Source organism: Dryobates pubescens, chromosome 2 (assembly GCF_014839835.1).
Source record: "Dryobates pubescens isolate bDryPub1 chromosome 2, bDryPub1.pri, whole genome shotgun sequence".
Lineage (NCBI taxonomy): Eukaryota > Metazoa > Chordata > Aves > Piciformes > Picidae > Dryobates > Dryobates pubescens.
Window position 1 is genome coordinate 2914816 of NC_071613.1, and position 10011 is coordinate 2924826.

Genomic DNA, 10011 nt, shown 5'->3' on the forward strand with positions numbered 1-10011 from the left:
TCAATATTGGAATAAACAGAAGTGGGGGAAAAAATTATTTACCAGAAAGCAATGCAGCACTGGATAATCAACATTGTGTCAGCAGCTGTAAGTGTAAGCTTGTGGCCAACTAACAGAGCTCAGGTTTAAGACTCTGCTGGCCCTATTGAAAGAACAGTTCTATTTAGTTTTGTCATCAGTTCTGGCAAAGAGACTCCCTGGGAAAACAACCCCACCCCATTGACAGCCCACAAGGCTCAGTTCTGAAGGCTGTTAACATCGTGCCTGTCAAGCACAGGCCCCGTAGGTCATTGGCCGTGGCGGCACAGAGCAGAGCGCCGCGCACAAAACGTCTCGCTAATACCAGCTGCAAAGGAGCGACTAAAGCTAAGGCAGTGGCAACCCCACCCCTGGAGCCAGCAGTTTTGTTCCACTGATTTTGTCATTCTCAGTGCAGGACAATTCCAATCTTGTCCAGGCAAGGGAGTTTTAGTCCTTTTTTGGAAGGATGCATAACACCCACACAGGTGCAGGACAGCCTCTCTCTACTGCCTGAACACGTAAGTTAGTGCAGTCATCAATGAGAATGTTCTGCTTGTAAAGGTTGTGCTGGATAATCTGTGTGCTGGGTGCACTTTGGCCACAGCAGCCCCAGGCAGAGCTACAGGCTTGGGGCAGAGTGGCTGGAGAGCAGCCAGGCAGAGAGGGACCTGGGGGTGCTGGTTGATAGTAGGCTGAACATGAGCCAGCAGTGTGCCCAGGTGGCCAAGAAGGCCAATGGCATCCTGGCCTGCATCAGGAACAGTGTGGCCAGCAGGAGCAGGGAGGTCATTGTGCTCCTGGACTCAGCACTGGTTAGGCCGCACCTCGAGTACTGTGTCCAGTTCTGGGCCCCTCAGTTTAGGAAGGAGGTTGAGTTGCTGGAAGGTGTCCAGAGAAGGGCAACAAAGCTGGGGAGGGGTCTGGAGCACAGCCCTGTGAGGAGAGGCTGAGGGAGCTGGGGTTGTTTAGCCTGGAGAAGAAGAGGCTCAGGGTAGACCTTCTTGCTGTCTACAACTCCCTGAAGGGAGACTGTAGACAGGTGGGGGGGGGTGGTCTCTTCTCCCAGGCATGTGCTGCCCAGGGAGGTGGTGGAGTCACCATCCCTGGAGGTGTTCAAAAAGGGATTGGATGTGGCACTTGGTGCCATGGTTTAGTAGTCATGAGGTGTTGGGTGACAGGTTGGACTTGATGATCTTTGAGGCCCTTTCCAACCTTATTGATTGTATGATTCTATACCACGACTAGGTTTCTCCCTTTCAAACACTTGCTGATGAGGAAGACCCACTGTGTCCGCCTGTCCGAAACCCAGAGATAAGAAAACACAAGAATAACAACAAAAGCACCTTCAGCACTTTCAGAACCCAAGAGAACCTTGGGAAAAGCCCTGGCAGGCTGGGCATTACATGGTGCTGCTGTACTTACCAGGCACTTCCCTGTCAGGAAAGGAGATGTATGCAAGAAAGAGGAAATTGGCTTGTTGAATGGTGGTAGATGAGGGTGTGACTGAAGTACATCAGCACAGTGTTGATTACATCATTGTGTCTGAATCTGAAGTTTCAGCTTCCAGCCTTGTCTGACAGAACCTTGGAGGACACAGTCTCAAGCTGCACCAGGGGAAGTTTAGGCTGGAGGTGAGGAGAAAGTTCTTCCCAGAGAGTTTTTAGCCACTGGAATGTGCTGCCCAGGGAGGTGGTGGAGTCATCATCCCTGGAGGTGTTCAAGAGGGGATTGGACGTGGCACTTGGTGCCATGGTTTAGTAGTTATGAGCTCTTGGGTGACAGGTTGGACTTGATGATCTCTGAGGTCTTTTCCAACCTCACTGATTCCATGATTCTATGATTCTGAGGAGAGAGACCATGGATGAAGGGCAATCATCCTTCCCTAAAACCAACTAAGATTGTGTGGCAAGGGAGAAAAAAGTCCAGGATGTAGCAAGCTCCTCATGAGCTAACAGGTCAGAGCTGTGAGTATGCATTTCCACCAAAGACAGGACAGCTGGAAGGAGCAGCCAGACACCCCTCAGAAGTGAAGAAAACAGAAGGAACCAACTAACATTTATTTCAACTCCAAGTCAGCTAGCCAGCCATACCTGGTCTAGAAACAAGACACTGGTGGGGAGGAAAAGACTGCTTTAAAAACTCTGCCCTCTTCCCTAGCCATTTTGAGTTCAATATATGGTTTCACTAATGCTGCAGACAAATCCCAGCGCTCTCTGCTCCCACCTGGCAAATCTGCTCACATCATATGTCATCATTTACAATGGCAATGCAGATGCAGCCATCAGCTGCCAAAATCTAACGCTTTCCAGGGTCACTGTCTTCTGGGACAGACATCCATTCCTGGTGGCTAGATGACCTTCCTTTTGCTTACTGTCAAACATACTCTTTCACAAAGTGATTTGTACTACGCAGTGATTACAAATAGGTAGGACAAACAAAAGGACTTTGTTTCATATAATTGATGAGAGTAGTACCTGGTTGAATGGAGCTGCAGAATTACACTGGTCAGCTCCAAGTGGAAAATTCTCTCTTCAAATGCAGTGTTGGTATAAATTCATAGTATCACAGTATCAGTCAGGGTTGGAAGGGACCACAAGGATCATCTAGTTCCAACCCCCCTGCCATGGGCAGGGACACCCCACACTAGATCAGCCTGGCCAGAGCCTCATCCAGCCTGGGCTTAAACACCTCCAGGGATGGGGCCTCAACCACCTCCCTGGACAACCCAGTCCAGGGTTTCAGCACTCTCATGGGGAAGAACTTCCTCCTCACCTCCAGCCTGAATCTCCCCACCTCCAGCTTCATTCCATTCCCCCTAGTCCTATCACTCCCTGACATCCTGAGAAGTCCCTCCCCAGCCTTCTTGTAGCCCCCTTCAGATACTGGAAGGCCACAATTAGGTCACCTCGGAGCCTTCTCTTCTCCAGACTGAACAGCCCCAACTCCTTCAGTCTGTCCTCATAGGAGAGGTGCTCCAGCCCTCTGCTCATCCTCCTGGCCCTTCTCTGGACACCTTCCAGCACCTCCAGATCCCTCTTGTAATAGGGGCTCCAGACCTGGAGGCAGTACTCCAGGTGGGGTCTCAGCAGAGCTGAGCAGAGGGGGAGAATCACCTCCCTTGCCCTGCTGGCCACACTTCTATTGATGCAGCCCAGGATCTGATTGGCTTTCCAGGCTGCAAGTGCACACTGAGAGCTCCTGTTGAGCTTCTCGTCCCCCAGCACCCCCAAGTCTCTCTCCTCAGGGCTGCTTTCCAGCCAGTCCCTGCCCAGCCTGGATTTGTGCCTGGGATTGCCTCGACCCAGCTGCAGGACCCTGCCCTTGGTCTTGTTGAACCTCATGAGGTTGGCTTGTGCCTACCTTTTACAGTTTTTTCTCCTTCAGATTCTCAGGAGCGCTTACAAGCCCCTGTTACATCCTCTCACAATCAGCCACAGTTGCTATCTCATCAAGTTCACTCTTGCAGTTCTGTTTAGCAAAGCTACTGTAGCTTTCTCCCAAAGCCACGCTGTCAGGCCTTACTGGGGCCAGCCTGTTATTGACTCATTGCACAGACCTGGAACTTGATCTTATTGATCACTATGACAGCCTCCACGTTTTGGAACCTTCCCAACATTACAAGGTAAACTTACAGATCCCAGCATCGCGACCCAGTGAGCTCCTTGCCATCTTTAATGCTCACAGACCAATTATCCATTCTTGTCAGCCTCTAAGACTTGATACTACAATTTATAACAGAGATTTTTGTTTAAAGTATAAAAATCAGGCAGCCTTGATTCAGCTGCAGTAGATGCCAGCACCAGCTGCTCCAGTTTCCTGATGTATTGCTGCTTCTCTTCAGTCTTAAACCAACTGGTACAAGACCAGAGTGACGTTAGAAAGGACAACTAACTGAGAAGACCTTTTCCCTTATTCCCCAGAGAACCTAAGGGCACATGGGAATGTTTCACTACTAACAGATTGTAGCTATGTAAAGATACTAAAAAAGCCTTTTATTCCCAGGAGGAGCATAGAACAGAATAGAATTAACCAGGCTGGAAAAGACCTCAGAGATCACTGAATTTTACTGTATAGTGGAGAAGACTGAAAATGGAAAGAGATTTCAGAAGGTGAAGTGAACAAACAGGGAGTCTACTTTCTTCATCCAAGTGTATGGAATGGAATAGAATAGGAATAGGAATAGGAATAGGAATAGGAATAGGAATAGGAATAGAATAAACCAGGTTGGAAAAGATCTTCGAGATCATCAAGTCCAACCTATCACCCAACACCATCTGATCAACTAAACCATGGCACCAAGTGCCTCAGCCAGGCACTTCCTAAACACCTCCAGGGATGGTGACTCCACCACCTCCCTGGGCAGCACATTCCAATGGCCAATCTCTCTTTCTGGGAGGAGTTTCTTCCTCACCTCCAGCCTAAACCTCCCCTGGCACAGCTTGAGACTGTGTCCTCTTGTTCTGGTGCTGCACATGCCTGGGAGAAGAGACCAACCCCCACCTGGCTACAACCTCCCTTCAGGGAGTTGGAGAGAGCAAGAAGGTCTCCCCTGAGCCTCCTCTTCTCCAGTCTAAGCAACCCCAGCTCCCTCAGCCTCTCCTCACAGGGCTGTGCTCCAGACCCCTCCCCAGCTTTGTTGCCCTTCTCTGGACACCTTCCAGCAACTCAACATCTTTCCTAAACTGAGGGGCCCAGGACTGGACACAGGACTCAAGGTGTGGCCTAACCAGTGCTGAGCACAGCAGCACAATGACTTCCCTACTCCTGCTGGCCACACTGTTCCTGATGCAGGCCAGGATGCCATTGGCCTTCTTGGCCACCTGGGCACACTGCATCTCCCAAGTAACTAACATAATATACCAAGCCTGATCATCTCAGGTGCCTGTTTTGCCCACATTTCAGATACCTTGTCCATTGTGAGCCCAAGACTTCTTTATAAGAAGCCTTCCATTCACAACCACCTGGAGGGTGACTGTACTCTCTCTGCTTATCCATGGGCTAAGCAGGCTATTTTATAATGCATTTGAAGCTCACAGCAGCTCTCAGAAAGGCAGGGGGAGGAGGAGGGGAAGTAACACCTGGAAAGGGGGCCATGAGGATGAGCAGAGGGCTGGAGCACCTCTCCTATGAGGACAGACTGAAGGAGTTGGGGCTGTTCAGTCTGGAGAAGAGAAGGCTCTGAGGTGACCTAATTGTGGCCTTCCAGTATCTGAAGGGGGATACAAGAAGGCTGGGGAGGGACTTCTCAGGATGTCAGGTAGTGATAGGACTAGGGGGAATGGAATGAAGCTGGAGGTGGGGAGATTCAGGCTGGAGGTGAGGAGGAAGTTCTTCCCCATGAGAGTGCTGAAGCCCTGGAACGGGTTGTCTAGGGACGTGGTTGAGGCCCTGTCCCTGGAGGTGTTTAAGCCCAGGCTGGATGAGGCTCTGTGCAGCCTGATGTAGTGTAGGGTGTCCCTGCCCATGGCAGGGGGGTTGGAGCTAGATGATCCTTGTGGTCCCTTCCATCCCTGACTGATTCTATGATATGGAACCTACCTGCAGCGATTCTCCTGTGTCCTGAGCTAACCTGCAGCAAGCCTTGCAGGAGATTTTATAGGATGAATTTTACACTCAAGAAGGGGCATTTCTTTGTACCCCAGAGCGAGCACACAGGACATTCACATCCCTTTTCTAATTTGCTGCCTCAGCTCACTTGGGGACATGTGAAAACGCAGCACATCCCCTCAGACACACTGTGCCAGTTACTAGACAGTAAAAGTACAAGGTAGGAGTCCTGAGAAATAAGAATTTATTTGTGTCTGATCAGCATGTCATGATATGGTCACAGCTCATACAGCTGACATTCTTGTAGCCAAAAGAGGGCTGGGGTTTGGTTTGAAAAATACATTTCTTTCTTTCTTTGTTTCTTTCCAGCAGGAAGGAGTTTTTTAAACCATTTCAAACCAGGCAGGAATGAAAAACAATGGCTTTTTCAGAGGGAGAACGCAGCTGCTCAGCACTGGATCTTCCACCAGTCTCTCAAGACGCAGGTTTCAACTTTTCCCGCCCACTTTCTCCCTCCCTCTCCCCAATTCCCCTCCCCACCCCGTCACAGAAAAACACCACACAGGAAAACAAGACAAAACCCAGAAGGGCAGCAGAGAGGTAGAGGTGACTACACCCACGGTGCTGCTCTGGAAACTGTGCAAGATGTGTTAACCATGCCCCCAGCAGCTCCTCCTTCCTCTATTGCATGTGGCTGTGTTGCACACCAGCGGTAAACACGACAGGCGACGGGGAGCTAAGAGCTATTGTCGGCGAGAGGTGCCAGGACCACAGAGTGAATGGTGCTGTTCCACTTGATACTGCTTTGCCTTGCTCAATTTGATGAAGTGATGACAGCCTTGCTTGCAAAACAGTTGAATTTGTGTGCTTCCAGGATGCTGGCAGCCCAGGCTCAGCGGGGTCCCAGGATCTGCTCTTGCTGTGCCCTCAGACTTTAAGAGGACTCATTGCTGTGCAGCGACCTGTGGAGAAACTCTACGGCCTACGTGCTGGCAGCTTCCAGCAGATGCTGACGTGAGTGAGGGCTGCAGAAGCTGCTTTCCCACCTCCATGCTACAGCTCCACTTCTCTCCTTACCACTTCTGGCACAGAAACACTTGTCTTGGTGTCCCTTCTGATGAGAGCTCCAAGCAGCAACATTATCTGTCCCAAATTAACACTGCTGCTGCATACCCAACCGAAGCGTTGCTGCTTGTTGTGTTCATGGCAAGCGTGACAGAGATTCTGTCCTCCAGTAGATATGAACACAATAAATACAATCAAAAGGATCTCATCTACTGAGGGTCTGAAGAACAGGAAATAACCCTGGGAAAAACCAAACAAAGCCAACTTTATTTTTGACACACACCCCCCCAAAAGGAAAAAGACACCTAGGAAGCTCTGCAGAGAAATGCTCCCTCTGGTATCTACGCTTCTGAAAGACATCTTGCCTGCTGGAAAGATTTCATTCACAACCCAGTGAAATCAGTTTGGTAAAACACTCCCAAACAGGACCAGCTCCTGGCAAACCCACTGAGTCTCCACAGGCTTCTGCATCCATCTCATCACACAAAACAACAACGCTGCTAAACACGGGAGGGAAGGAGAACACCGGAGGTGAAATTAACTACCAAACCCCCTAATTCTCATCACACCAAATGGACACCATTGTTGGAGGGTAATCTTAATAGGACAGTGGTTCAGTGACTAATTACTTCATTATCCAATGCTGAAAGGCCTAACTTTAAATGCATAGAATCCTTGTAAAGACTTCTTTTGTGTCACAGCCAGGGAGCCTACAGTTGTTGCAGAGGCAAAAACCAAGCTGCCTGCAGCGCCCATAATGTCTGCAGACATTTTTCTCTCGAGCACCTTTCCATCTCGCTCTTCCAAACTGTGCTGTCTTGAAGAGAAGGTGTGTAAAAACTAGCAAATATGCAATTTTGCAAAATAACCTTTTATTTCATATGGCTCCATTATTTCCAAGCAATACAGTATCCCAGGGGTGTCATTGTTTTGTGTGATTGCATCAGTCTCCAGCTGACTATGAGGAGAATGCACCCGACCCCAGCCTCAGGATCCAGAAATCCCAGTTTTAAGTACCTTTGGTCCCAAGAATTCTACATCAAGGCAAAGTGGAGCAGCTGAATCCTGTCACACACAGTGATTGGTATCTGTATCATCATCTTGTACAAAGAGGTGAAAAAAGTTAACAGCATTTCATGGCAGTGTCAGACAACGGAAGCTACATCGTTTGCAAAACAAGTGAGCAATGGGTAGTACCACAGTGATCCTTGTGTTCTCACTACAAGTGGATACATCTTGGTTGTGATGCAGAGGGTGAAAAAGAGAGAAGGAAACTTTCAGTTTCCCAGTTGAAATGTTGCTGTTCAAAATTTGGTGAGGGCAACTTAAAAACCAAGTCCCTCCAGCAAGACACGTCACGGCAGTAACCCGGGGCCAGGAGCTGGGAGGCAGGCGGCTCCCCAGAGGCTGCTGAAGAAAACACCTGGCTGTGAACGGGCAGAAACTCCTCACAATGGAATTCAGCAATGCTAAACCATTAGGCCTTTGGCTACTAACAACTTGTCTGTGAACAATTACACACAGGAAGGTACAGATGTTTTGTGTGCAACCCCATCTTTATCTGCAATGCACTTCCATTGCCACACTCTCACTTCTGCCAGCAAAAGCTCTCCCTTAGTGGGTTTTTTTCCTGTGAGTTTTTCATTCTCTCCCTGTTATAAATCCTTCCACCACATTCCCCCTAATACAAATGTGAAGTTATGTTAGCCCATCACTTTGTGATCCACTGCACAGCTTGTTAACAGAACTTTGTCTATCAAATGCATTTTGAACTCTTCAGAGGAGGAAGCCCAGGGGGACAGGGCAGCCGAATGCCCTCTAGCTCTGCAGCGCTGGCCAGCTGCCAGAAGGTAAAACCAAACTGCAGCTGGCATGCTAAGCTCCACCCAGGCCTCACCACCAGCATGTTATTTTTAGCACAGAATTTCCTACCTATTGTATCCATTTCATGGCTGGGGTTTTTTTTCCCTTTCCTTAATAGAAAAACTTGTATCCACTCTTCTCTCTTTCATGAAGCAGCATCCAAGTTCATGCTGGGAGGGTACTTTGGAGTTCCTGAATCACAGCTTCATTCCGCTGTCATCTACTGCAACTCAGCCACAGGGAGACACAACATCAGGTGCTCTTCACATTTTCCCAAGTGCAGGCAGGAAAGAAGCCCAAGACCTAACACTGTGTATTCACCTTACCCAAACAACAGTCAGTGCTTGAAAACAAATGTCTGTCGACAGTAAGGGACTGCTGAACAAAGAGAAAATGAACAGGACCAGGTGAACCGAATCAAACATCACTGTGCAGTGCTGATGTCTGTAGGCAGTATGTGCACACACACACACAGAGGCAGTGTGGACTGCAATCCACGCTGGGAAAAGAAAGAAAGAAAAAAAAAACAAGGGAAAAAACCAACAAACAAAACTGCATTTGAAAAAGCAACGTGTGGAGCTCACAGGGTCTACAAAGAACAATCTCTTGCTGTGAGTTACTGCTGTGCAAGCTGCTTATACTAACTTCCCTTTTTATACCATTGCCGGCTGTCCCAGCTCAAAATAAAACCAGCTGTACTACGGCCATCTCTGCAGTTGTGAGCAAACCACCTGGTGGAGGACAGAAATAAGAAGCTTGCCATCTGCATTTTGCACTTTTGAGAGGCAGCTTACACCCATGGGCAGCAGACAAAACCCACTTCCACGGTACTGGTGCTGGGCTGCCACAACCCTCTCCTGTAAAATGGCAGATTAAGTACATTCGTTCCATCAGCTGCACTGCAGCAAGAGCAGCAGAAGGGAAAAAACCAACTTTGAAGCCTGCCTCCTCATCAGGGCACACTGTTTAATGCATTTTATGTTGCACCAGAACTCAAGTGCGTGACTGTGGGTAAAGGCATGGGATTTACAAACGGTATCTTACCTAAACCATGAAGCTGTGGGCAAACGCTGTCCTTTGCCTTCCAGCTGCAGTGGCTCTTCTCAGCCCACGAGGGAACTCAGTTCAGGAGAGGCTGTTTTACAACCATCCACACTGAGCTGCTCTGAAATAAACCCACTGCTTTTGGGGGGCCAGGGAAGGCATGTTTTCCTAGGTATTTTTCCACTAAGTCAGGGAAATTGGCATCGCCTCATGTTTTGATACAATGCTCCTCACTACACCCCCCCAAAAAGGGAACACTGCCTAGGTTTTGTATTCCACACATTACCCGCTGTGATTCATGTTAGCAGGAGAGGGAGAGAGAAGGGAGATCAATACTACTTTGTTCTCAGTGAAATTGCTCTGTAAAAGGCAGTATGCCAGCATCTGAAGTTCTGGCTATCCTGCTTGTATTTAGAGAGATTAGTTGTATTTTAGGAACAGCTCTCTCAAATCTGTGTATAATCACATTGT